The sequence below is a fragment of the Schistocerca americana genome, chromosome 1 (assembly GCF_021461395.2).
Source record: "Schistocerca americana isolate TAMUIC-IGC-003095 chromosome 1, iqSchAmer2.1, whole genome shotgun sequence".
Lineage (NCBI taxonomy): Eukaryota > Metazoa > Arthropoda > Insecta > Orthoptera > Acrididae > Schistocerca > Schistocerca americana.
In genome coordinates, this window is record NC_060119.1 from 946367498 (window position 1) to 946394290 (window position 26793).

Sequence of the window (26793 nt, forward strand, 5' to 3'; positions counted from 1 at the left end):
GACTAAGGAAGTATAAAGATGGAAGTTGGCTGTACCTCTGCAAAGGAGCCAGCCGAGTATTTGCCTTAATTAACAGAAATTGCAGAAAACCTAAACGTGTGTGACTGGCCATGGGTTTGACCTGCCCTCTTCTTGAATACAAGTCCTGTGTTTTACCACTGTGCCACATTGCTTGGCGTAAAATGCGCATCAGTTATGAAAAGGAAAGTTGCCACTCGGTATACAGTGGAGATGCTGAGTTGCAGAGAGGCACAACAAAAAAACTGTCACAATATAAGCTTTTGGCCAATAAGGCCTTCATCAAAAACACAAAAACACACACACACACACACACACACACACACACACACACACACACAGGCGCTACTTCTGGCAGAAGGGTTGGAGGGGAAGAGGGGTGAAGGGAAAGGAACTGGAGAGCTTTAGGAAAAGGGGTAACATTCTGAGAAGTCACCCAGAACCCCAGGTCAGGGGACACTTACCTGATGCAATGAGAAGCAAGATTGATTGTGGGGATTGCACTTAGTGAGATTTGAAAACCTGAGAGATTAAAGGTGGAAGACAGGGGTAATATGCAAGATAGAGATTACTGCTAAAACATCATGCACGAGTTAATAACACTGAAAAGTTAAGTGCATTGTATGTAATAGAGGTGGGAGATGGGCGGTGAAAGACTGACAAGACAATGAAAGATGTAGAAAACTAGAATGGAGTGAAGAAAAGAGCAGTTACTGTGGAAAAAACCAGAGATGGAAGAAACTAACAAAAATTAAGGCAGGTGGATGGTGAGAACCTAGGAGATGTTTTAGCACTAGTTCCCATCTGCAGAGCTCTGAGAAACTGGTGTCTGCAGGATCCATTACGCGTGTAGTGAAACAGGCACAGAGGTCATTGCTAACATGTTGTAGAGCATGATCTGCAACAGGATACTGTGTGTTGCCAGTGTACACCTTTGCCTATTCCCACTCATCCTAACTGGTAACTTGGTGGCAGCCATGCCAATGTAAAAGGCCGAACAGTGTTTACATAACAGCTGGTGTATGACGTGTTGTGTCACAGGTGGCTCTCCCTTTCATAGTGTATGTTTTGCCAGTTACAGAGCTGATGTACATAATGGTAGGAAGGTGCTTAGCGCAAGTCTTGCAGTGGGGATGGTCACAGGGGTAGGAGCAGTAAGGTAGGGACATGGGTGCAAAAGGAGCATTGTGTCTTATAAGGATATTACTGTTTTATACCTTATGTGCTAGTTGGTTTGTTTACTTATCTGTACCGCCCAGATCTTTTCTAGTACTGATTTCCATGCAAGTAGCTGGGTCGATTGTTTATGAATTTGCATACAACAATTCCACTGTTATTTATGAATTTGCCTATAAAAATTCGTTTACAGTTCACTACACTACAGGGCCTTCTCCCAATTGTCTTCCGCCAATTTATTTGCTAATCTGACAGTTTCTTTCCTACTCTCCACTTACCTTGTTTATACATAATTCTTTCGTGTTTTTTCTGCATTTGTTTTTCACCCAACAGCTCTGATCAACTTTTACTGCCATCTCCTACATTAGTTTGTTTGTCAAGTAAAATAGTTTACATTTTCTCCTATGATTTTCTCTTTCTGTTTGCCCAGTTTTTAAAATTTGGGTTCTATTTCACAATTTTACCTTTCGATTTTTTCTTCGCCAATCATTTTTTCTTATCATATAGACCACTTTACTAGCAAGAAATTCTCATCCACTCATTACCTCTTGTCAATCATTCCCTGTTCTCACAACTTTCATATGAATTTTTGTCATTTTTCCGTACTTTTCTTCAGTTTTTCTACCTTTTTTCACCCTCTGCTTCTCCTTTTTACCACTACCACCATTTCTAACACTCCAAACTGACCTCTCTTCACATGATGAATCACATAGCATACTATACGCAGTGTCCTATGCGCCCTCCTGCCACCACCTACACTAGCCCTGTAACTGGAAAAACATACTATCAAAGGGGGAGCTACCTGTGACACATCATATACCATGTCATACACCAGCTGTTATGTAAACATTGTTCAGCCTTTTACAACTGCATGACTACCACCAAGTTTTCAGTTAGAATAAATGGGAATAGGCAGACGTTTTATACTGGCAACACACAATACCCTGTCGCAGACCATGCTCTACAACATGATAGTCATGACCTTTGTGCCTATTTCACCTCACGTGCCATCTGGATTCTTCCCCCAGATACCAGTTTCTCAGAACTCCGCAGGTGGGAACTAGCACTACAACGTATCCTTGGGTCTTGCCATCCACCTGGCCTTAATTTTTTGTTAATTTCTTCCATCTCAGCATTTCTTCACATTAACTACTCCTTTCTTCACTCCGTTTTAGTTTTCTACATCTTTCATTTTCTGTGTTGCCAACTTTTAGCTGTCCCCTTCCCACCTGTGTTACATACAAAGCAGTTAGCTTTTCACTCTTATTAACTAATGAAAGATGTTTTAGACATAATTTCTGTCTTGCATATTATCCTGTCTTCCACCTTTAAACTCTCATGTTTTCAGATCTTGTCCAGTGTGGTCCCTAACAATCAGTCTTGCCTTTTCATCGTAGCTGGTACGTCTCCCCTGACCTGGGGGCTATGGGTGACTTTTCCTAACTCTACCCGTTTTCCTAATACTCTCCAGTTCCTTTCCCTTCACCTCTCTTCCTTCCCCTTCAAACCCTCTGCTGGAAGGAGGAGCCTCTGGCTCCAAAAGCTTGCATAAGTAAAACCTTTTTTTATGTGTGTTTTCTCCTACTGTGTTTGGTGACTTTTTTATCCATCCAGTTACATTACAGAGCAAATTTTGCTGGACTCAAGCTTTTGAGAAGAGCTATATGTATTTCCAGTTCCAATTCTAATCAACATGCACTTCAAATTTTACTTATTTGCTTTTCCCTTTGCTGTATTCTTACTGGTGTATCTTGCCTTTTACAGAATAGAATGAACTGTGCTTCTGCAAGTGACAGGCGATTTACTAAGAACAGAACCGATTAACAATACTTTTGAATATTTCATGTATTGTTCCTCTAAGTGTTATTCCTGTCTCATCAGAGTGATACGGAACATCTATGCAATTACTGCAAGAAAAATTATCCCAGAAAAGAACATTCTGGAATATGTCCCTTCTCAACAGCCTGACGTTAAATCAAATGTAGGATCTGCAGTTGCCCAAAGTTTTCTCCAGGACCTTTGTAAAGAAACTTTTTTCAATTGAGCCCAAGACAGTGTGACAGCATAAATGGCATCTTTTACAGTAAACTTTTTTTAAGTCAGTTACATCACAATTGGCATTTAATAGATTGTGAATGAATGAGCTGCTATAAAAATATTCATTTAAAATTCTGGATTATCCCTTGATCCATTGGTTGGATCAGTGATGTTACATTAGGTGAGAGAAGTGTAGCAAATGTGTTTCCAGAAAGTAATTCAGTTACTGACGGATGTGCTTTACAGTCATCCGAAAGACGGATATTACTATCTTATTATTTCCTTCAAACTCATCTTTTTATTTTTCTGTTGAGTCTTGATTTGCTCAAACTGTTTCTCCAGTTACATAAAGTCTTTAAATTCCACACTATCAACAAGCCAACCATCGAAAAATTGAATTCACTTTCTGGAACACCTAAATATAGTCTAAATTCTTTTGCCTTTTCAATGATTATTGGCCGCATTGCCAGCTTTCCTTCAGAGCATAATGCACTGAACCATTTTTACAATACCCCACCTAATTGTTAAGATTGTGTCATTTTTTAAAAATTGTCTGGAAGCCAATTTTTCAGTCGTTATCAACTGAGAAGCAAATTTCATTAGTTCATCTTTTGGTTTTTATGTCAAATGACTGACGTGCCAATATTAAGTTTATTCATCAAAATATTTCTGTTCTCACCTTTCCCCAGGTGTTTGAGGACCAAGTTTCTGGCTGATGGGAGGATGCTTCTGTGCCCAAACAATACAGATGGCCATACCATATGCACAACCACAACAGAGAGGTATCTGTTGAGAGGCCAGCCAAACAAATGGTTCCAGAAACAAATGGTTCCAGAAGAGAAACAGCAGCCTTTTCAGTAATTGCAGGGACTAGTCAGGATGATTGGTCTAGTCTTGTACCATCAAGGTCAAGCCCCAGCTCTCAACTGATATGCATCTACAGAATGGCAATTTAAGTTTTTATCTTTTCCAGTGTTTTTCTTGTAGTACATTTCTTGAATTTTGTAGGTGTTTTTCTATTTAAGAGATCAAGTCTCACATTTTGTATGTGTAAATTCATTCAGTCTGTAGTGCACTATTCATTTCTTCTGAAAAGCCAGCTACATAGCTCGTGAATGCATCGGTGTCCATAGGTGACACATCAGGAGGGTAGCAAGTTGCATATCTCTGAGTCTGTCAGCTGTTACAGTTCACTTCTTCAGTTAGGACTGGTTAACATGGGTAAGTTTTGTGTGCTTGCTGTGTGCGGGTGCGGGAGGAGCTGGCTGCAGTTCGCAAACAGCTGAATGCACTTTTGGTTATGCAGTCACATTCAGGCTGCTGCCTCAGGGTTGGCGGTTATTTGTTTTAAGGCACTAAAACAACTGAGGTCATAAGCACCCATGTCATAACCTTGGAACACCAAGAAGTAAACGAAGTTAAAAACAACTATACATTAAGCCCAATTGATGGAAGGAAAGACAGCCTTTTTTTCAAAAAAAAGTCTTGCTCTTTGAGAAAGGTCCGCAAAAAACGTGGCAGACACAGCGGAGGTCCCAAAACAAAGATTAAATATCCTTCGCCACACTGCTATGATATACAAAAAGTAAAACATGGTCGACAGCCCAAGCTTCATGCACTAAAACAGCCAATAACTCAGACGGCAAACATATGCTGGAACGTAAGCAGTTAAAATAAATTCATTCAGTCAGGTAATGGCAAACTGTAAAAGGTTGACGACAATGAGCACACAGTGATGGGGGATCACCACTTAAATGGCAATGGCTAAAAAGATAGTGCCCAACACACAATCGAGCTAAAATGATCTCCCGGCGAGAGGGCCGAGAGGTGGTCAGCCAAGCCACTGGGAGAGATTTAATTCCCTGGAATTTGCTCCCATGAAGAAAAGACCAGTGGTGATGCCAAAGTGACACCACCTGCCAATAGATGGCAACATGGATATCATCCAAAGGAACAGAAGAGCTAGCAGGCCAAGGTAGGAGGACTGCAGCCTTAGCAGCAGCATTTCCTGCCAGACCCATGAACATCACACTGGCTCCCCAACAGTGAGAAAGTGGGGGCTTTCTTGGACCCATTACACTAAGGGATGAACCATGTACAGCATACAGAGGCTCTGCAGGGCACAGAGAATCAGAGCATACGACACCAATTAAAAAGCCAATGTTGCCAGAGGTACTGGGTGGCCTGATATAGGGCTAAGAGCTCTGCTATAAATACTGGGCAGTGTTCTACAAGCTGATACTGAAAATTATATGTGGCAATGAAGAAGCACACCCCACATCACGACCAGTCTTAGAGCCATCAGTGTACATGAAGGTGCTATCAAAAGTTGAGAGAAAGTCGCACAAAAGTCGAGAAACTTTCAGTCATAGATCAAATCCAGAGTAGTTTCTCTGGGAAGCGAATGAAGTCCAAGATTAACATAGGCCACTGCACAAAGGCAAGGTGGTGAAGGGTTCACACCCAGCAGAAACGTGGCAGGTAGTGTGAAGTTAAGCTGCTAGAACAGTAGCTGAGAGCAAACTCCGAGAGGTAACAGAAGACGGGCATGCCCCATACTGGCATTCAAAGGAGTCATCGAAAAAGAGGGCATAGGATGGGTGGCCAGACATGTGAGACAACCAGCATGCATACCTGCTGAGGAGAATGTCATGCCAGTGCGACAGTGGTTGTTTGGCAGCTTCTGCAGAGAGACTCTCACTCAGGCTAGTGTAAAATGCACCAGTGGCCAAACACATTCCGTGATGGTGGATTGTAATAAGATGGTGTACAATGGACAGACGTGCAGATGAATAAACAAAACATCTGTAGTCTAGTTTCAAACGGACGTGGGACTGGCATCAATGGAGGACAGTGGTCTGATCTGGTCCCCAGGAAGTACTGCTTAGGTACTTAGGAGAATGAGGAAGATGGAACAAAGGAAGAGTAGTCACCTCGGCAGGTGTTGAGTGCCAGCCTTCAATGACTTACTGCTACAGAGTGCAGAGGCTTGAGGGTCCTGTCACATGATATCTACACAGGCAACAGCATTCTCCCTGGTTCAGCCTGCGAATTCCAGGACAGAAAACCGGTAGGTGGTATGCATCAGCAAAATGGAAGACAGCCGGATGACGGTATCATGCACTGATACCACCGAATAGGATCTCCGAGTTGGGGAGGAGAAAACTGTTTGCCTTTATTCGAACATTTGGCAGACGAAGATTGGCAGACGAAGACTCAAAATGGGCATTGGCTGGAGGGACGTAAAAAGTCTTCATGGGAGTTTTCCTTTTGTCCTTTCCAGCCTGTCGGTTGCATGGAAGGCAATTTCGCTGCCAGGGGGAAGATTTGGTGGCTTGTTTTGGATTTGCAGGAGGAGACAGGGATGCTACTTTGATACTACGTGATTTTACAATTGGAGTACTGAATTGGATGTTGCAAGTCATTGTGGCCATGTCCTTTGTGGAATGAGGTGTAGCAAGAGCGGTACTAAAAGTCCCAGATGGTAAAATGCAGGGCTTTTCATTAACCAACAACTTGCAAGCGATAGCGTAAGGTACTTTTTCCTTCACCTGGATCTCCTGGATGGTCCACTTATCGAGATACAAGAGACTTTCATGGGATGAGGCTGCATGGTCGCCATGCCATTACAACTGGTATAGCGGGGAAGAGGAGAAGACGATGAGAAATCGGCCTTGTGAGCTTCCCTACCACAAGTATCACATCCGGCCATGTTTTGCCAGACGTGAGTGTGGTTGTTACACTGACACCGGTAGCAACAGATTGGGTTTGTAATGTATGATCAGATCATGATGATTTCATAGCCTGCTTTGATCTTTGATGAAAGCACTAATTGATCAAACGTGAGAAAAGCAGTGCATATAGGCACTAAATTTTCATCAACATTTTTCATTGCTCGACAGACTACAGTGATGCCCTGGTCAGAGAGGTAAGTATAAGTTTCTCCCTCTGTCAGATCACAAATCAGCCAAGTGTAAATAAGACAACATGAAGAATTCATTGTTTGATGGGCCTCGACACAAACAAGCTGTAAGCAGTTGTTGGGCTTGAAAAATCACAGTTGGTCTCTAGAATTATGGAAACAAGAACAGTATTTCATAGGGCCTGCAACTGCAACACCACCTTTCTCAATAATGATCAGGTTAACCTTAGCAAAGGACTGACCTTCAGTATGTGATACCCCCCCCTCCCCTCCCTCCCCCCTCTCCACCGGGCCTGGCCTGTACCAGGGGGTACATGCTAAACCCTGCCCATTGACCGGGGGCTGGAAATTATGCTTTACCCAGGGCAACCTGTTACGCATCAAAAATGTGTGCTGGCCTTCAGGAGCACAAGGGGGAGAAGAAGAAACAAAGAAAAACCTCAAACACCAGAGCACAGGGAGGGAAGGAGATGGAGAATGAAGAAAAAAAGAAAAACAGATGAGGACTGTACCAATGCTGAGCTACCAAAACTGCAACCACATTCTCAAAAATATCCAAGATGTGTTCCCAAGGGAAGAGAAGAAGAACAGTGGGAGGATAGACATGCAGCACAGTAAGGGAAGAGGTGCTACTAAGACTGGGGCCCTGTGTAAGGCAGGCAAAAACTCTAAGAGTGGTGAGCCCTCGGGGACACTGCCTCAGGGCATAGCAGTGGTGAAGAATCCGGTGTGTCGCAAGAGACACCTCAGATGTTTGTTTCACCCACATGCTCTGGTGCCAAGGCACCTCCTACTGTACCTGACAGTGGATCCGCCCTCACTGAAGGGTGAGTAGCAGGTGGTAACGCATTCGTGGAGACTGGCTGCCTGGCCTCACCCATTCATCCTGCGAGTGGAAGTCAGCAAGGTGCGAGCAGGCATATTGAGGAAGAGGTTTACTTGTTATTGGGCGCTCAAATGTTAGTTATGTTACGCAAGCCCTTAGGCAGATAGCGTTCAGGGCTGGAACAAAAGCCAATGTATGTCTGCTGAGGGGTCTCATTCAATATGTTGAGTCAGCCCTACCTGCAGCTATCAAGACTGCAGGGTCCAGTCATCTGCAAGCCGTGCTCACGTCGGCACCAATGACGTCTATCGCACGAGTTGAGGCAGCCCTCAGTTCATACAAATGGCTGGCGGAGGTGGTGGTGAAGACTACTGGCTTCGCAAAAGTAGTGCAAGCAGAGATCGCAATTTGTAGCATTGTTCCCAGAGTTAATCAGGGGTCCTTTGGTTTGAAGCCAATTGGAGGGTCAGGTTGGGATGTGTAGGACTCCCCTTTACAGGTCAACGGTGGACTACACAAAGGAAGCAGTTACTCAGGTAGCAGAGAACTTGTAGAGTGCATGTGAGGGATTTTAGGCTAGTCAGTAGTTTGAGGTACTGTGACAAACACTCGATATTCGATACGGGAGGATGTCAAACCGTGCTCAGAATAAAGACACTTCAACTATCAAAATTTTATCAGTAACTTACCGAAGTATTCATAATAAAGTTCCTGAAATTACCACCCTCCAGGGAATTTCCCGAGCTCAAATTATTCTCGGGACCAACAGCTGGCTGAAACCTGTAGTGGAAAGCTCTTAGCTATTTAGCAAGTCATGGAACATGTATCAGATAGAAAGAGTAGAGGCCATAGGAGGAGTAGTTTCACTGCAATTGCCAAAAATTTTATCTCTATTGAGGTTGAAGTTGTGTCTGACAGAAAAGTTATCTTGCTGCATATAATAGATGTACATGAAACTAAGTTAATTGTTGGACATTTTTACCGGCCACTTTATTCTGCTAAGACAGTTCTAGACTCATTCAAAGAAAGTCCAATCGCTAGCGCATAAAAAAAAACAGATCATGCAATGCTAGTGGGAGTCAACTTTAACCTCCGAGTACAGGCTGGGATGTCTGTGGATTCATTGCAGGGGGTACCAACAGACAGTCATGAAAAATACTTTTGAACAAGTTTTCTGAAAACTTATCTTGAGCAGCCAGTTCGGCAGCCCAAACGCAATGGAAATATCTTAGACCTTTTAGCTACAAACAGGCTGGACTTTACGACAATGTCAGTACAGAAATGGGGATTAGTGATCATGACATTACAGCAGCTATGAGTAAGGAAGTTAACGAATCAGTCAAGAAGGCTAGGAGAATGTTTCTGCTAGGAAGAGCAGATAAGCAGTTGATAGCATTTCATGTACACAGAGAACCGACATCACTTACTTCCAGTAAAATGGACGTAGAGGTATTACGGGCAAAGTTAAGCCGACTATAAACTGTGGTCTGGAGAGTTCTGTGCCTTGTGAATGGATTAAGAGTGAAAAAGACCCACCATGGTTTAATAACGCAATTAGGAAAATGCTGAGCAACCACAGGCTGTTACGTTCTCAGTTCAAAAGAGAATGCAAAAATGATGACAAGCAGAGGTTAGTAGAGATTCATGCGTCTGTGAAAAGACATATGTGCAAAACAAACAACAAATACCACCATCACATCTTGGCAAAAGATTTGGCAGAGAACCCAAGAAAATTCTAGTCTTGTGTAAAACCGCTAAGTGGGCCTAAGGCTTCCATTCAGCCCCTTGTTGCTGAAGATAGCAAAACGAAAGCCAAAGTTTTAAATTTCTTGTTTAATAAATTGTTCACACAGGTGAATCATACGAACATACCATTGTTTCACATAGCTGAAAAATTTGGAGTTTTACAAAGACCCCTTACCTAGCTCACACTTATTGCTAATCTTTTGCCTAGTTGCCACATAATAGGAAAAAAAACAGCAGGTGCCTCCCACATATATGAAGGGTAAAAGGGACCTGCAAAATTACATACCAATATCCTTAACTTCAGTTTGCTACAGAATCCCTTAATATATTCTCAGTTCGAATCTAATTAATTCTTGAGACTGAGAAGCTTATATCCACAATTCAGCATGGTTTTAGGACGTATCACTCTTGCAAAACTCAGCTTGTCCTTTTCTCACATGATATACTGTGAACAATGAATGAAGGCAACAGGCAGATTCTATAATTCTAGATTTCCAGCAATCATTTGACACAGTGCACCACTGCAGGCTGTTAAAGGTACAAGCATACTGAATAGGTTCCCAATATGTCAGTGGCTGGAAGACTTCTTAAATAATACAAGCCAGTATGATGTCCTTGATGGCAAATGTTCATGAGAAAAATGGTATTATCTGAAGTGCCCCAGGGAGGTGTGGTCGGGCTACTGTTTTTCTAAATACATAGAAATTATTTTGCAGAAAAATTTACAGTTTTTTGCTGATGATGCTGTGGTGTATGGTAAGGTGTCAAAGTAGAGTGACTGTAGGATGATACAAGAGAACTTAAACAAAATTTTTAGTTGGTGTGATAAATGGCAGCTAACCCCAAATGCGCACAAATAAGTTAATACAGATTGGCTGGAAAAACAAATCCGTAATGTTCAGATACAGCAGTAATAGTGTCCTCCTTGACACAGTCGTGTATTTTAAATACGTGGGCATAACACTGCAAAGTCTGCAATTCATCGTCTTGTGGTTAGCGTTGTTGCCTCTGGATCATGGTGTCCCGGGTTCGATTCCTGGGCAGGTTGGGGATTTTCTCTGTCCGAGGACTGGCTGTTTGTGTTATCATCATCATCATCATCATCATCCATGACAGTGGCTGGATTGAACTGTGTAAAAACTGGACTGTGTAAAAATTGGGACTTTGTACAGGCGCTGATGACCACGCCCCACATCAAAACGCAGCAAAGCAATATAAAATGTAACGTCCATGTGAGGACTGTCGTAGGAAGGCAAATGAATAATTTCGATTTATTGGGAGGGTTTTAGGAAAATGTGGCTTATCTGTAAGAGAGACTGCATATAGGACACTGGTGCAATCTATTCTTGAGTATTGCTTGTGTTGTGACTTGGCAAGACAGCCAAGCCACTAGGAGGTAGCCGAAAGGCACGCGTTTAAGCTCACGCAGGCTGGCGGGAGGTCTGGAACAGTTACAGGAGTTGAGTCTAGCAAAAAAGGTACGTAGCTTCTGGAATACTTAACTTTAATCCATAATTGGTGAACATCGGTCTGACGGTACATGCATCATAAGATAAATAGCAAATGATAATGGCGCCTTGCTAGGTCGTAGCAAATGACGTAGCTGAAGGCTATGCTAACTATCATCTCGGCAAATGAGAGCATAATTTGTCAGTAAACCATCGCTAGCAAAGTCGGCTGTACAACTGGGGCGAGTGCTAGGAAGTCTCTCTAGACCTGCCGTGTGGCGGCGCTCGGTCTGCAATCACCGATAGTGGCAACACGCGGGTCCGACGTATACTAACGGACCGCGGCCGATTTAAAGGCTACCACCTAGCAAGTGTGGTGTCTGGCGGTGACACCACAGCTTGAATGTTCGGAACCTGGATTAATGGAAGACATTAATATAATTCAGAGGCAGGCTGCTAGACTTGTTATCAGTAGGTTCAAGGAACATGTGTCACAGAGATGCTTCACGATCATTATGTGCTTAAAGGGACTAAACTACTAACTCATCAGACCTTCCATTTCACGAGAGAAACACAAAAAGTTATAAAGTGAAGAAGATGGGGACTTGACTGCTCCAACTATATAAGGGCATGGCTCTGGTTGTAACACAATAGGTAACAGAAAAGAGATAACCGAGGCAGCATCTTGCACAAGACGATCTAAAGGCACAACAACATGGCGGACAGGAGAGGGAGGGAGGGAGGGAGGGGAGAGTAATCCGCAGTCGCATGAGGGGGTACCGACAGCAGGAGATGCTCTCCCCTCCCCTCCCCCCCCCCCTCCACAACTACCCCTAACACTGGAAGCAGAGAGAGTATTATGGTTCAGTACAAAATCCCCTCTCCCTCTCTCAGGAAATGCAACACTTCAGCAGTGGCAGCCTCGTCATCCACAAGCATCTGAGGTAGTGAGGCAGGGAAGTTGAGAGTGTGCCACAGAGCAGCCAGCATAGTGCACTCAACAAGAACATTCACTATCATCAGCAGGTTACCACAGGTGCAGCGAGGACAATCCTCCTGACAGAAGGAACTCATGCGTCAGTCTCATGGGGCTGACAATAGCATCTTTCCAAGAGGCCCGGAAAGATGTAGGCACACCACAGTGGACCCTTTAATCACTCTTAACTTGTTTTGGGTCACAGTAGTCTGCCATTTGAATTCCCAGCACTTCAAAATATTGCACTGAAGTTGTAATCTTAAGTCTGTGCCTGGCACTCCGATGTCAAGATGATCTACTGTAGTTGCACCTTTAGCTAGACAATCAGCAAGTTCATTTCCTTGAATGCCTTTCTGGCTTGGTGTCGACATGAAGGTCACTGTCTTTCCAGAGCTGTACATGTCAACCAGTAGGTCCTGGATGTTGGCAACCAAAGGATTTTTGGGATACCACAGGGATATGCCTTTTAAACAACTCGTGGAATTACTACAGATCAGAAAGTTCATCATTGCCAGGATTTGAAGTACTGCAAAGCCTGAGATCTGGCAACCCACTCCATAGTGTGCACACTGCAGGCACTTGGCAGAATGCGCTTCTCACATCCCATTGCATGTGCAAAAACGAAACCAACCCTGTTGTCGACTTTCGATCCATCCATGTAGATGCATACCTAATTAGAATAGATGTGCAGGATTGAATGACACAGGTGTTGGAGAAAGGTAGAATCAGCATCCTTCTTGGGGCCACAAAAGAGGTCTATTCACATCACAGGACAGGGTACAGAACACAGGGGGTGTCAAGAGGGAGCCCGAGAAACACAGACTAATGGAGGCTGTTGGATGTCCTTCAGTGGAGTCTACCAAGTTTTGGGCAGTGCGCAAACAGTCTGAACTGTTGGTTGTGGAAAAGAGTTGAGCGATATGGGTGAGGAGGCATCTAACACACTGTACGGCGTAATTTGCCAGAAGGGCTGTTTGCGGAAGGAGACCAGACAGCGAGGTCATCAGTCTCATCGGATTAGGGAAGTACGGGGAAGGAAGTCTGCCGTGCCCTTTGAAAGGAACCATCCCGGCATTTGCCTGGAGCGATTTAGAGAAATCACGGAAAACCTAAATCAGGATGGCCGGACGCGGGATTGAACCGTCGTCCTCCTGAATGAGAGTCCAGTTTCTAACCACTGCGCCACCTCGCTCGGCAATTTGCCAGAAGCTGCTGTCGTCTAACCCGCAGTGACGAGGCACCAGCTTTCACTACAGGTCTGTGAACAGGGCTCGTACGTAAGGGCCCCATCACCAGCCCCACACAAGTCTGGTGAACAGGGTCAAGCAAGCTCAGTACGGATGGTGCTGCTGACCCATAGGCACAACACATCCACAGTCCAAGTGCGATAAAAATCAGCACTTACTAAAATCTCTGAACAACTTTGCACTCCACACCCCACGAGGAGCTATTATGAAAACAGATAGCATTTAGTTTCTTCATGCAAGTTGCCTTGAGATGGAGCACATTTAGCAGCCAAGTTAGTTTCTTGTCAAATAAAATACCAAAGAACTGAAAAGTTTCGACGACTTCAAGTAATTGGTCACCGATATAAATTTCGGAGTGAAGTCCATAGTCAGCAAAGATGCACAACTCATGATTTTTGCAGGAGGGAATCATTGTCTGTGAGTGGAGAGGGAGAGAACAATACGAAAATTGTCACTTGTAAATAATAGATTTCAGCTATCAGTCGTCCTTTTTAAATTTTATTGGCAGATCTAGATTTCAGCTAGAAACTAGCCATTCTCAATGCCTATCACTTCTGATTAATGTACGTAATGCCCGTTTTCCAACAGTAGTATTCAATGAACTGTGGATGAAGCCCGACCAACAGGCATTACATGCTTTGATCAAAAATAATAGTGCCTTGAGAATGGCTGGTTTCTAGCTAAAATCTAGATCTGCAAATAAAATTTAAAAAGGACAACTGATAGCTGGATTCCATTATTTACATGACAATATAACAGTCGCTGCACACAACAGCCTTCTGAATGGAAGGTAACCTGATGAAAATGGTCACCGTTGCAAAGGTCATCATGGATGTGCCACTAAATCAGGGGCAAGACACACGGGCTGCAAACTGTATAATCAATAGTTGAGTACGTTCCATGGGCCGCGCTGAAATGTGTTGCAGCTCTAGTGTTGAGTAGGCATGTGTCCAATTCTTAAAGGAGATGTTTTAGTACTTTGCCTCTGACAGTTTGCCGCCCCATGGAGAGTTATCAGCATGAAAGCAACCCCCCCCCCCTCCCTCATAAGAGAAAGAGGTGAGGAAGATGTTCCACCAACAGGATGGAAAGGTCTGTATGGGTGTTGATAAACCTTACATATTTTCATCTGAACTGACAGGTAGGCATTAACGGCCACGGCCTCTAGTGCAGTGGTAAGGGACACCTGCTCACTGAAAATATAAAAGTTGATGAGGGTACAGACACCACCGGATGCCCTCTTGACATTAATGCCATTGGTACAGTTGGGGTTGTAGTTTTTCAGTGCAGGGAGGCATGTTGCCGCAAACGGTGTTTCCGGAAGGCTATGCTAATTACAGAATAAGTAGCCAGTGAATGATTGAGTTTGGCCCGACGGCGATAGCAGCGGTTATAACTCCATTGAAGGATTGTTGGCATCAGGTCTAAGAAAGTGCTGAATGGAAAAGATGGGTGTGATTACTGCACTGTCAAGGCACTGTCCGCCTGATTGTGTGATCCGTCATCAAGGTGCAAAGGCTTAACCTTGTGGAGAGCAAAACATCCAAAAACCTCAGAAAGTAGTTTGTCTTTCTGGTTATCCTTATTACTGTGAGACTTTCATTTCTGTGATGAAACCTTCAGGGAGTGAAGAAGACTGTATTTTTCTTCAGCCTGCAGCCTGTGGCTGCTTGTCCTTGGCTTGAGGGGGGGCACCTTGACAGTTGTCCCCATCCCTGATGATGTCAGAGGATGACTAGGTATCTCTGGCCACACCAATGGTATGGGAACCACCAGTGCTACAGGGGTAGGAGGCATAGGAGCTGCCTGCCCCCAACTGTGGGGCAGGCCCTGAAATACGACCAGAGCCAGGAGGTGTCACGCAAGACTATGCCGTCGCATGAAGTATGGACTGTGACAACTGAGACCATATCACTGGGATGAAGACTTTCAAACATTTTCTTTGCATCTTGATAAGACAGGCAGTCAAGCATTTTATACTCTTAAATTTTCTTTCCCCTGTTTAACACTCAGCACTGCAGTTTACGAGGAGGACACAGTTCCAGACAGTTGACACATTGAGGAGGTTGGTCACAAGGACTGCCCTGATATGATGCCCTTCTACATGCCCAAGAGGCATCCTCATTAAAACAGCGGGAGGATGCATCAGAACGTCTAGCAATTAAAATTGGAGGAGGAAAATAAAGCATGATATCACACATATAAACCATAACCTTGACCTCCTTAGGAAAATGTCAGAATTGAAGGCTAGGATAAAAATTCCAGGGTCCACTCTTATCCTCGGGTGCCTTGTGGATGCAGTGAACAAAATGGACTCCATGCCACACCACATTAGTAACCACCGCTTCATCGATTTGGAGCATTAGGTCCCAATGGAAGATATCACCTTGAAATCTAATGAGCTTGCTATGAAGAGAAATGGTGACTGGTATATCTCCTATCTTGACACAGACCTGAAGTGCTCAATGGTTGGTTTGGAATGAAAGGGACTAAACTGCCACGTCACCAGTCCACTCATCCGTTAAGTGGCACACCAAGAGTGGCCATCAAAGGAAGAAAGTGAAAGGCAAATCCTAGAAAGCCTGAGTGTAATTACCACAATAAAAAAAGAAAAACAGAGATGACAGGTTGGTTGGTTGGTTGGTTGAGAGGCGGGAGAAGGGACCAAACTATGTGATTCATCGGTCCCTTGGTCCTAATAAAACAATGCCACAAGTGTGAGAATAAAATGGATGAAACATATAACACAAAACGGAAAGAAAGGAAAAGCCACAAGAACGAAGGGAAGGCAACGAACACTAAAAGGAACAAAAAGAGGACAAGAAAACAGAGAGATGCTATAAACAGAAGAGAGTAAAACATGAAAGCAGATTACAGTGGCTGGCCAACCACAAGAATAAAAAGGGAAAGCCAGCCACTCTGCAATACATTAAAACCTCCATCCTAATAGCACTGGGGTGGAGGACACAGAGGGACAAAGGATATGTGCTAAAACCTAGACAGAAATATAAAACCCACTCTCAGGGATAAAATGTAAAACTAAAGCTGCTGTGGAGGCATTGTCGCCCAACACCGAACGCAGGGTGCTGGGAAAGTTAAAAGTCTGCTGCAGAGCAGCTAAAAGTGGGCAGTCCAGCAAGAGGTGGACGACTGTAATTTGGGAGTCTCAGCGACACTGAGGTGGGTCCTCGCGACAGAGTAGGTAACCATGCGTTAGCCATGTACGGCCAATGCGGAGCCAGCAGAGGGCAACTGATTCCCTGCGAGAGGCCTGCATGGAGGACTTCCACACATTCATAGTCTCCTTAATGATACTCAGTTTGTTGAGTGTGCTGTTATGCCATTCCATCTCCCAAAACTAGAAAACCCTGCGGCGTAAGACAGAACGCAGGTCAGCTTCAGAGATGCCTATCTCCAGAAGCGGTCACCTGTTTGGCCAGCCTGTCGGCAAATTCGTTCCCGGGGATTCCGATGTGTCCTGGGGTCCACACAAACACCACAGAATGGTGGGACTGTTACAGGGCATAAATGGATTCCTGAATGGACACTACCAGAGGGTGGCGAGGGTAGCACTGGTCGATAGCTTGTAGACTGCTCAATGAGTCAGTACACAGGAGAAATGACTCACCAGGGCATGAGCGGATGTACTCAAGAGCACAAGATATGGTCACCAGCTCTGCAGTGAAAACACTGCAGCCAACTGGTAAGGAGTGCTGATCAGTATGTCCTCCATCAACATATGCAAAGCCTATGTAATCGTCAGCCATTGAGCCATCGGTGTAAACCACTTCAGAACCCCGCAACATGTCAAGAATCAAGAGGAAGTGACAGCGGAAACCAGTGGGGTTAACGGAGTCCTTGGGCTATACAAAAGGTCCAGACAGAGCTGCGGCTGAGGCATACACCATGGAGGCATACGTGAATGGACCGCAAGTGGTAAACGGAAGGACTCCAGTTCGGAGAGAAGGGACCACACGCGAACCACAATCGTTAGCCCCGATCTGGGCCGCCGATAAGGGAGATGGACTGCCGTGGGCGGGAAACGGAGATGGTAATTCGGATGCTCAGGGGAACTATGAATGTGTTCTGTGTACCTGGCAAGCAGTTGCGCAGGGACACCAGTCTCCACCAGTACACTGGTCACCGGACTTGTCCTAAAAGCTCCTGTTGCTAATCGAACCACACAGTGGTGCACAGGGTCAAGTAGATGCAATGCTGAAGGCGCTGCCGAACCATAAACCACACTCCCCTAGACAATTCAGGATTCGACAAAGGCTCTGTAGATCTGCAACAGCAATCTGTACCCAAATTTGTTGTTGCTCAGACAACGAAGGACACTGAGATGCTGCCAGCACATCTGCTTAAGCTGATGAAGATGAGGGAGCCAAGTCAATTGAGCATCAAAAACAGTCCTAGACTCTGGTATGTCTCCACTACAGTGAGTGGATCGTCATTAAAACGGTAAAGTGGGGGTTCTGGATGAACGGTACAATGCCGACAAAAGTGTACGACACGATTTTGCGACTGAAAACTGGAAGCTGTGGGCTAAAGCCTATTACTGCACTTGTGGATGGCTCCCTGGAGGCGCCATTCAGCGACAACAGTACTGGAGCAACAGTACAAAATGCAGAAGTCATCTGCATACAGAGAAGGTGAGATGGAGGGCCAGACAGCTGCTGCTACACCGTTAATGGCCACTAAAAGTAGAGAGACACTTAATACAGAGCACTGCGGGACTCCATTCTCCTGGATATGGATGGAACTATGGGAGTCACCAACTTGGACACAGAAAGCACAGACAGGAAGTTTTGGATAAAAATCAGGAGTGGTCCCCAGAGACCCCACTCATGCAATGTGGCAGCAATATGATGTCACCAAGTTGTGTCGTATGCTTTACGCAAGTAAAAAAAAAAAATGGCAATCGGGTGTTACCATCTGGAAAAGACTGTTCGGGTGGCTGACTTTATGGACTCAAGATTACCAGCAGTAGACCGACCCTGGCGGAAGCTGCCCTGACATGGAGCCAGCAAGCCACGTGACTCCAAGACCCAACCCAACTGCCGACATACCATACGTTCCACCAGCTTACAAAGAACATTGGTGAGGCTGATAGGCCGATAGCTATCCACATCAAGTGGGTTTTTACCAGGTTTGAGCACCGGAATGATGGTGCTCTCCCACCATTGCGATGGAAAGATGCCATCGCACAAGAGCCCACTGAAGATGACGAGAAGATGTAGCTTGTAGTCAGATGAGAGATGTTTAATCATCTGGCTGTGGATGCGATCAGGCCCAGGAGCTGTGTCGGGGCAATGTGCAAGGGCACTGAGGAGCTCCCACTGTAGCATGTAGTGAATGAGAGGAGGTTCCCTTTCAGCCACTGTTTGGGTGTGTGAAAGGCTGGGAGGAGGGAGGGAGGGGGGGGGGGGGGGGGGAATTCTCCAATGCAGAGGCTTGAGCAAAGTGCTCGGCAATCGCGTTTGCATCAGTACATAGCTCGCCATTTATTGTAACACCGGGGACAGTTGTTGGGGCCTGGTACCCGAAAAGATGTTCGATCTTTGCCCAAACTTGGGAAGGTGAGATATGGCACCCAATAGTGGAGACTTATCTCTCCCAACACCACTCCTCCTCCCATTGTTTGATAAGGTAGTGAGCCGCTTGAAGGCTGTGAGGTGCTCTAGGGAAAGGTGCCGCTTATGCCGCTGTAGAGCTTACCAATGCTCCTTAATTGCTTCACTGACTTCCGGCGACCACCAAGAGTGAGGGAAGATATACATTGCAGACAGTTATTTCCTGCGTCGTCCTTATTCTGACAGCCACAGCTTCAAGAGGGGTTTGAAGGGGCACTTGTTCACTACAGACCGAGTTTAGGACATAAACGCAAACTCCACCTGACACTCTATTATAATCGCTACGGTTCCTGTAACATCCCTTATAGCCGTGGAGGGCAGGAGTCCACATTGTTGGGAACCAGATTTCCTGGAGGGCAATGCAGATAGCAGGTGTAAAGCATAACAGTTGCCGCAGCTCAGCCAGGCGGTGGAAAAAACCGCTGCAATTCCACTGGAGGATGACATCGTGAGACTGGTAAGGCATGGAACATCCAATGAGGCAGCTTACACCTTAGAGTCACCTGCTGCCACCAATTTATTGCCTGAGCAGTCTACATCCATTGTGTCTGAGGGCCTGACGAGATCTAGGTCCTCAGCGGATGCCAAAATCTCCATCCCATCCTCAGCCGCAGAGCTTTTCGGTAGCGGTGGTGTGGGTTCCATTGCAATTTCCTTGGTCTTAGGGGGTTTTCTTATTTGGATTTCTCTCGCCACTCCTTGGGTTTCCCTGGCTGGGAGGACTTCACTGGCTCAGTCTGCAGGATTGAGGATGAGCGTGAGGCCCTAAGACCAGCTGCTTTTAGGCTCCTCAGCCATTGGCGGGTGTTGTCTTTCCCACTAGAAGAAACCTCACAAGGGAGTGACCGACAGAACCCCTTCCTAGCGAGAGAAGCCGAAGACGACTTACGCTTCTCTGGCTTAGTAGTGGGGCCGGATGTCCCCAATTGTTTAGGTGGGGGGGGGGGGGGGGGGGGGGGGGAGGGAGGTTGCTCCTGAAGTAGGTGGTGCAAGGAGCAACAGGGAGGGAAATGCCCCCCCACCATCAAGGGGGCAGGTGTAGTCTTCCGGCTCTGGGAGGTGACTGGGGTTGGTGGAGCTGATAGTGCCAAAACTGTTGTTGCAACAGCATATGAATATGTCATATGTACAGGAGGCAGGCGTTCAAATTTTCTCTTAGCCTCAGTGCAGGCCAGTCGGTCCAGGGTCTTTTACTCCACGATTTTCCTTTCTGGAGAATCCTGCAGTCAGATGAGCAAGGTGAATGGTGCTCTCCGCAGTTGACACAGATGGGAGGTGGAGAACATGGAGTATTGGGATGCGATTTGCGTCCGCAATCTAGGCATGTGACGCTAGAAGTACAGCGGGAAGACATATGGCTGAAGTTCTAGCACTTAAAGCACCACATCAGAGGAGGAATATAGGGCTTTACACCACACTGGTAGACCATCACCTTGACCTTCTCGGGCAATGTATCACCCTAAAAGGCCAAGATGAAGGCACCGGTGGGAACCTGATGGACACGCCGGACGAAATTTACACCTCGCCGCTCTAAATTGGCGCACAGCTCATTGTCCGACTGCAAAACAAGATCTCTGAAATAGGATACCCTGGACCATATTTAAGCTCTAATGGGGTGTGATGGTAACAGAAACATCCCCCAGCTTGTCACAAGTTAGTAACTCCCGTGACTGGGCAGAGGATGCTGTTTTGATGAAGACTGACCCAGATCCCATTTTGGACAAGCCCTCCACCTCCCCGAACTCGCCCTCTAAATGCCCAACAAAAAACTGAGGCTTCATCCTCATGAAAGATTCCCCATCAGCTCTCGAACATACAAGGTACCGGGACAAATAAGATCCACTGCCATCCTTAGCCTGACGTTCCTCCCATGGCGTGGCCAGGGAGGTGAATGGTTTGAGGTCATACTTCTGTGTGTTGAATTGAGCTCGTGATCGCTTAGAGACTGCTGGTTTTTCACCACCAGCAAGAGATGATGGACTACGCTTCGTCACCTGTCATCCGCCCTGATGCCACCCACTCCTACCAGGGGCCCTCTCCATGGATGCCATCCAGCCGCAGCGAAGGCCACCTGGCAGGATGGCCATTGCTGGGAGTCCCGATGCCCCAGGGGGATGGGCATCTACCACTTGGCATACGTGGGGAGTTAACGGTGCAGGCACCAGCAGAGCAAACCCTGTGTGGTCAGGGGCTACAAACCAACAGCATACCTAGCGGCCCCACCACAACAGACTGGCTACCATGCTGGAATCAGGTGCAAACAAGTCCATGGTCGTCGTCGATGCAGAAATCGTCACTGCATAGTGCATGGTGGAAAACCCACCCAGGAAGGTGTCCTAGCCCAAGAGATGGACAATGGGCAGGACTGCAATGCGCCGATGAGAAAGTGAGCTAAAGATCTCAATGCATGAGGGACACGATGCACCTTGTAAGGCGCCCTTCCCCAACTGGCTCACTCTTCAAGAAAATTTTGAAGAATGGAGGTCAAACCCTACAGGAGACCATCACAAAGGCCAAAACGTGTAAAACTCCTTTTAGTGGCCATGTACGACGGGCAGGAATACCTCGGGCCTATTCTAACCCCCGGACCTGCACGGGGCAGAGATGAAAGCCCAGAAAAAATACAGCACAGACGTTGTTAAAAGATCAGTCAAGACATGGCATTAAAACCAAAAAATGAGAGAAAATAAAAAAGGCAGAAAGAGTAGAGGCCAGGCAGGGACACCGAGAAAGATCCAACAATGGAACATTGATGGAAGGGAGTGTGGGGGGGGGGGGGGGGGGGGGTCGCACCAATCCCTCAGGCATTCAGTGGGGCCAAAAATCCCTATATCTTACAGGGGTGAACAGGAACCACCTTCATGGATGAAATATAACACCAGATCAGCCGCTTTGGTCTTGTCTGCTAGCACCATATGTAGCGTGCCAGGAAGATGCCGCCTCAAAGCAGCCAAATTACGGCAGTCTATGAGTAAGTGGGGCAGTGAGGGGGATCCTGATGTCAGATAATGCGACCACGTGTCAGCCTAGTGTGGCCAATACAGAGTTGGCAGAGGACAGTGGATTCCCTATGAAAAGCACACAGGGGAGACTGCCACATGGTTGCGGTCTCCTTAATTGTCCTCAGTTGGTCTACGTATGTCTCAAGGAGAGCCAATAATAGATAGTGAAAAATCTCAGGGTCAACACAATCTTTTCGATCAAAGGAGACTGAGACAAATCCCAGTTTGGTGCACAAGCCATGGCGGCAAATGCAATGTCTTTCTGACTAGAGGTGACAATGGAGGAAGGTGCAGCTCCAAACAGAGACACTGGGAGAGCACAGCAAATATAAACCTAATTCTGGGTCACTGTTATTGGAGGTGCAGCTCCCTCCCACTGGAAAGGACACTGTAGTTGGGATGTTTATGAAAGATAGAAACGCATATAGCATAATTCAGCATCTGTTGTTGGCACCTGATAGCTAATGGAGGTATTGCAGCCTCTACTTGTAGGCTGTTCACAGGGCTAGTTTGGAAGGCTCCTGTCACAAGTGTGACTCCACAATGATGAATGGGGTCCAGTATCTCCAATACCGAGGGTGATGCTGAACCATATGCATGACTTCCATACTCAAGATGGAACAAAATCAAGACTTTGTAGAGCCCCAAAGCATAGAGCAATCTGCACCTCATTTAGTGTTACTGAGGCAGCAAAGTGTATTGAGGTGTCGCCAGCTAAGCTGGCAAGGTGGGGAAGCCGTGTCAGCCGGGAATCTAAGCCCTGTCCCAAAATGCAGTGCATCTCAACTACAAGAAGTAATTTATTGTCTAGGTAAAGCTCTGTGCACACACACACACACACACACACACACACACACACACACACACAATACAACGGTGACAAAAGTGCCCAGCACAAGTTTTGGTGACTGAAAACTGAAGGACAAGCATGAGACCTTATAACTGTGCCTTTCGATCCCACAGCCGCCACTAGATCATTGATGGCCACCAGAAAGACGGGGACACTCCGTACAGAGCCCTGCAGGATCCCATCTCTTGGATGTGGGGGGTACTAAGTGAAGCACGCACTTGAACCCAGAACATACAGTGTGACAGGAAGTTTTTGACAAAAACTGGGAGTGGACAGCGGAGACACGCACTTGTGTAACATAGTAAGGATACAGTGGACGCCATGTCGTGTCATAAGCCTTTTGCAGATCGAAAAAGACAGCAATGAGATGCTGACAACTTGCAAAGGCCATCCAGATAGAGGACTCCAGATGAAGCAGATTATCAGCAGTGGAGCGGCCTAAGTGAAAACCACTCTGAAAAGAAGGCAAACGACTCAGAGACTCAAGGAGCTGACACAATCACTCACTCACCATGCATTCTATCAACTTACAGAGAACGTCAGTAAGGATGATTGGGTTATAACTGGCCATCTCTAGGGGTTCTTACTGAGTTTCAGAACTCGAACTACCTCACTTTCTCACCACTAAAATGGGATCTAGCCCTTGTTCTGGATCCAATTGACGAGGGCAAGGATGTGATGCTGACAATCCACTAAGAGATGTTTCAGCACTGTGATGGTGAGCTAAGGACAACAGCAGAGGTGAACCCATCGCATTCAGCGTTTCAGAGAAACCATCTGGGTGGGCATGCAGGGGAGCAACCCTGAGGGAGCAACAGGAAGGTGTCACTATCACGCAGATCGTCATGGACCCTCCAGTGAATAGAAGGTAGAAGACCAGGGCTGCAAAAGGAGAGATCAATGGCCGAATAAGTTTTGTGGGCCACATAAAGTGTGTGGGCATCACCAGAGTTCAAGAGGCAAAGACCGAGCCATGCCAGTAAAGTTTCGATGTTGTTACCAAAGTCACTGATCACTGTACCATCCCACGAAGCATTATGGTTGTTGAAGTCTCCCAAGACTAAGAAAGGTAGGGGAGCTGAGAGAGTAATGCAGACAGTACATCCAGGGACATGACATCATTGTGAGGGAGATAAACATTACAAACGGTAAAATCCTGATGCGCCCTTACGTCTACAGCCACAGCCTTCAAAGGTTTGTTAAGAGTCAGCATATACATACAAACTCCACCCGATACACACTTATAGTCAGTATGATTCTTAAAATAACCTCAGAACCACAAAGGGAAGGGGCTCGAGTTGCTGGATACCATGTTTCCTGGATGGTAATACAGAATGCAGGACAAATGCTTAAAAGCTGCCGTAACTCAGCCAGGTGGTGGAAAAATTGTTACAATTTCACTGGAGGATCACTGTCTGAAAACTGTGAGTGTATGAAGTAACTGGGGGGGGGGGGGGGGCGGGGGGGTGACCAAGGGGAGGAGGGGGGGGGGGGGGATCATGACTGCTCCCATTGGTTGAGACATCAATGGATCCACTGATAAGTTCTGTGGCACATTGCCTGGGGAGATCTGGAGTCTCAGGGCGATGGTATCTCCACCTTGGGCACATACTGAGTATAAGCAGAGACTGGTGGCTCGGGGACCACTGGAGCTTTCTTCAAGTACGTTTTTTGTCCTCTTTGTCCTCCCCCTCCTTAGAAGATGAGAACTGCGAAGATGTCCCTGAATTGATTTCAGGGACAGAGGAAGAACAAGAAGTCCAACAGTCAGCAGCCTGTGGTTCCTTCAGATACCAGATTGTGTCACTGTGAACCAGCAGGAACCATGGAAAGAAGAGTCCAGAGGGACCTCTTCCTAGCTAGAGAAGCGGGAGGAGGATGAAGTACCTCTGGCTGGGGGATGGGGACAAATGGCCCCAGCAGGTGGAGAGCCAATGCTCTCAAAGTGGGTGCAATGAAACCACCAGAAGAGCCCCCGATCGCCTGGGGGCTGGTATCATTGGGCAGCTCTGAGGGCCCACTGTAAGAGGCACAAGAGAGTAAAGCACAGTCAATGGAGAAGGCAACGACACTCCAGCTGTAGAGTAAAAGTGGGTCATTTGTAAGGATTAAGACACACTTTCTGTCCTCTTGATATGCGAGCTTGTCCAGAGTATTATACTCCTGGATTTTCTTCTCATGCTTAAAAGGAAGGAGATTAGTGTTTAACACCCCTTTTACAATGAAGTCATTAGAGACACAGCACAAGCTCAGGTTAGGGAAGGAAATTGGCCATGCCCTTTCGAAGAAAACATTCCAGCATTTGCCTGAAGTGATTTAGGGAAATCACGGAAAACCTAAATCAGGATGGCCAGATGCGGGTTTGAACTGTCGTCCTTCCAAATGCGAGTCCAGTGTGCTAACCACTGTGCCACACTGCTCAGTTCCAACACTTAAAAATGGAGCAATCTCGAGCAGGAAGAGTGACGCTCACTGCAGTTTACTACATAGACTGTGGGGAGGAGCACAAGGAAATTCGTGTGCAGCAGTCCATCTACAATACTTGCAGACTGCGGTAGTGGTGCAATGGGAAGATATGTTCAAACTTCATACACCTGAAACATCTCATTGGAGGAGGAAAGTAACAGCTTCACATCACACCGGAAGACAATCACCTTAACCTTCTCAGGCAATGAATCACCCTCAAAAGCCATGCTGAAGACTGCAGTAGCAGCTCCATTTCCCCTCAATTCCTTATGGACACAACAAATGAAGTGCATACCCTGTCGCTCTAAGTTGGCCTGTAGTTTATTGCCAGATCGCAAAAGAAGATGACAATGTAGGTGATGCCCAGGATCATACATATTGAGACACTTGTGGGGAGTGACAGTCACAGGAATGACACCCAACTTTTCACAAGAGAGCAGCACCTATGACTGGGCAGGATATGACTTTTTAATTCGGAGAGAACTGCTCTTCATCTTAAAGAAGCCACAACTTCCCCGTATTTGTCTTCAGTGTGTACAACAAAAAATAAAGGCTTCGGGGCCAAAATGGTGTCCCAGTTGATCCCGAAACACACCAGGTAAGGGAGAAGGATTTTGCTCCTTGTTGACTAGTCCTTCATTCCTCTCAAAGCATGGCATGGGAGGGGAGCGCATTGGGATTATACTTCATTGCAGCGTATGAGGCTTTTCCATTTGGAGAGACTGGTGGGGCCTTGTGACCACCAGCGGGAGAAAGTTTAAGCCTCTTCATGTGTGAGCTATCAGCTACTGTGTTCCCACTCTGAACACGAGCTCTCCCCATGGGTGTTAGCCAGTCACAGCAATGGCTTCCTGGCCAGTAATCCATTGCTGGAAGCCCCCCAACGAAGCAATGATGTCTTTGGAGAAAAGAGACGCAGCTGTACAAATATCAAGGGCTCAGATGGAAAACCACTAGTAAGCACAGAAGGGAAAGCTGTAAGCCAGAAGGTGGAAGGAGTATACAGAGGGGCTATAGGGAGGGCAATATTATAAAAAGGGAAGAGGATATATGAAGATAAAATTGGAGATATGACACTGTGGGGATAAATTTGACAGGGCACTGGAAGACCTATGCAAAACAAGGCCCCTGGAGTAAACAACATTCCATCACAACTATTGATAACCTTGAGAGGGCAAACTATGACAAAACTATTCCACCTCATCTGCAAGATGTATGAGACAGGCAAAATTCCCTCAGACTTAAAGAAGAATATATTAATTCCAATTTCAAGGAAAGCAGGTACCAACAGGCATGAATATTATTGAAATACCAGTTTAATAAGTCATGGCTGCTATTTACAGAATCATCGAAAAACTGATAGAAGCTGACCTACGGGAAGATCAGTTTGGATTCTGGAAAAAATGTATGGTCAGCTTCACATGTTTCTGCAACTTATCTTCGAAG

General features: G+C 46.0%; 1 protein-coding gene across 3 annotated transcripts in view; it reads right to left on the reverse strand.

The window, feature by feature from the left end:
* The window catches only part of LOC124615620 (palmitoyltransferase ZDHHC8), a 252669-nt gene that overhangs the window by 201338 nt on the left and 24538 nt on the right, over positions 1-26793 (reverse strand). Inside the window, exons 1-3 of one of the 3 annotated variants that reach the window (XM_047143645.1) lie at positions 16242-16246; positions 12969-12971; positions 3084-3090 (exon numbers count right to left, since the gene is read on the reverse strand). The exons of the other annotated variants lie outside the window; for them this stretch is intronic. The gene's annotated coding sequence lies outside the window, so the exon portion shown is untranslated. Of the gene's footprint in view, positions 1-3083; positions 3091-12968; positions 12972-16241; positions 16247-26793 lie in introns of those variants that run through there. 3 annotated transcript variants of the gene reach the window in all.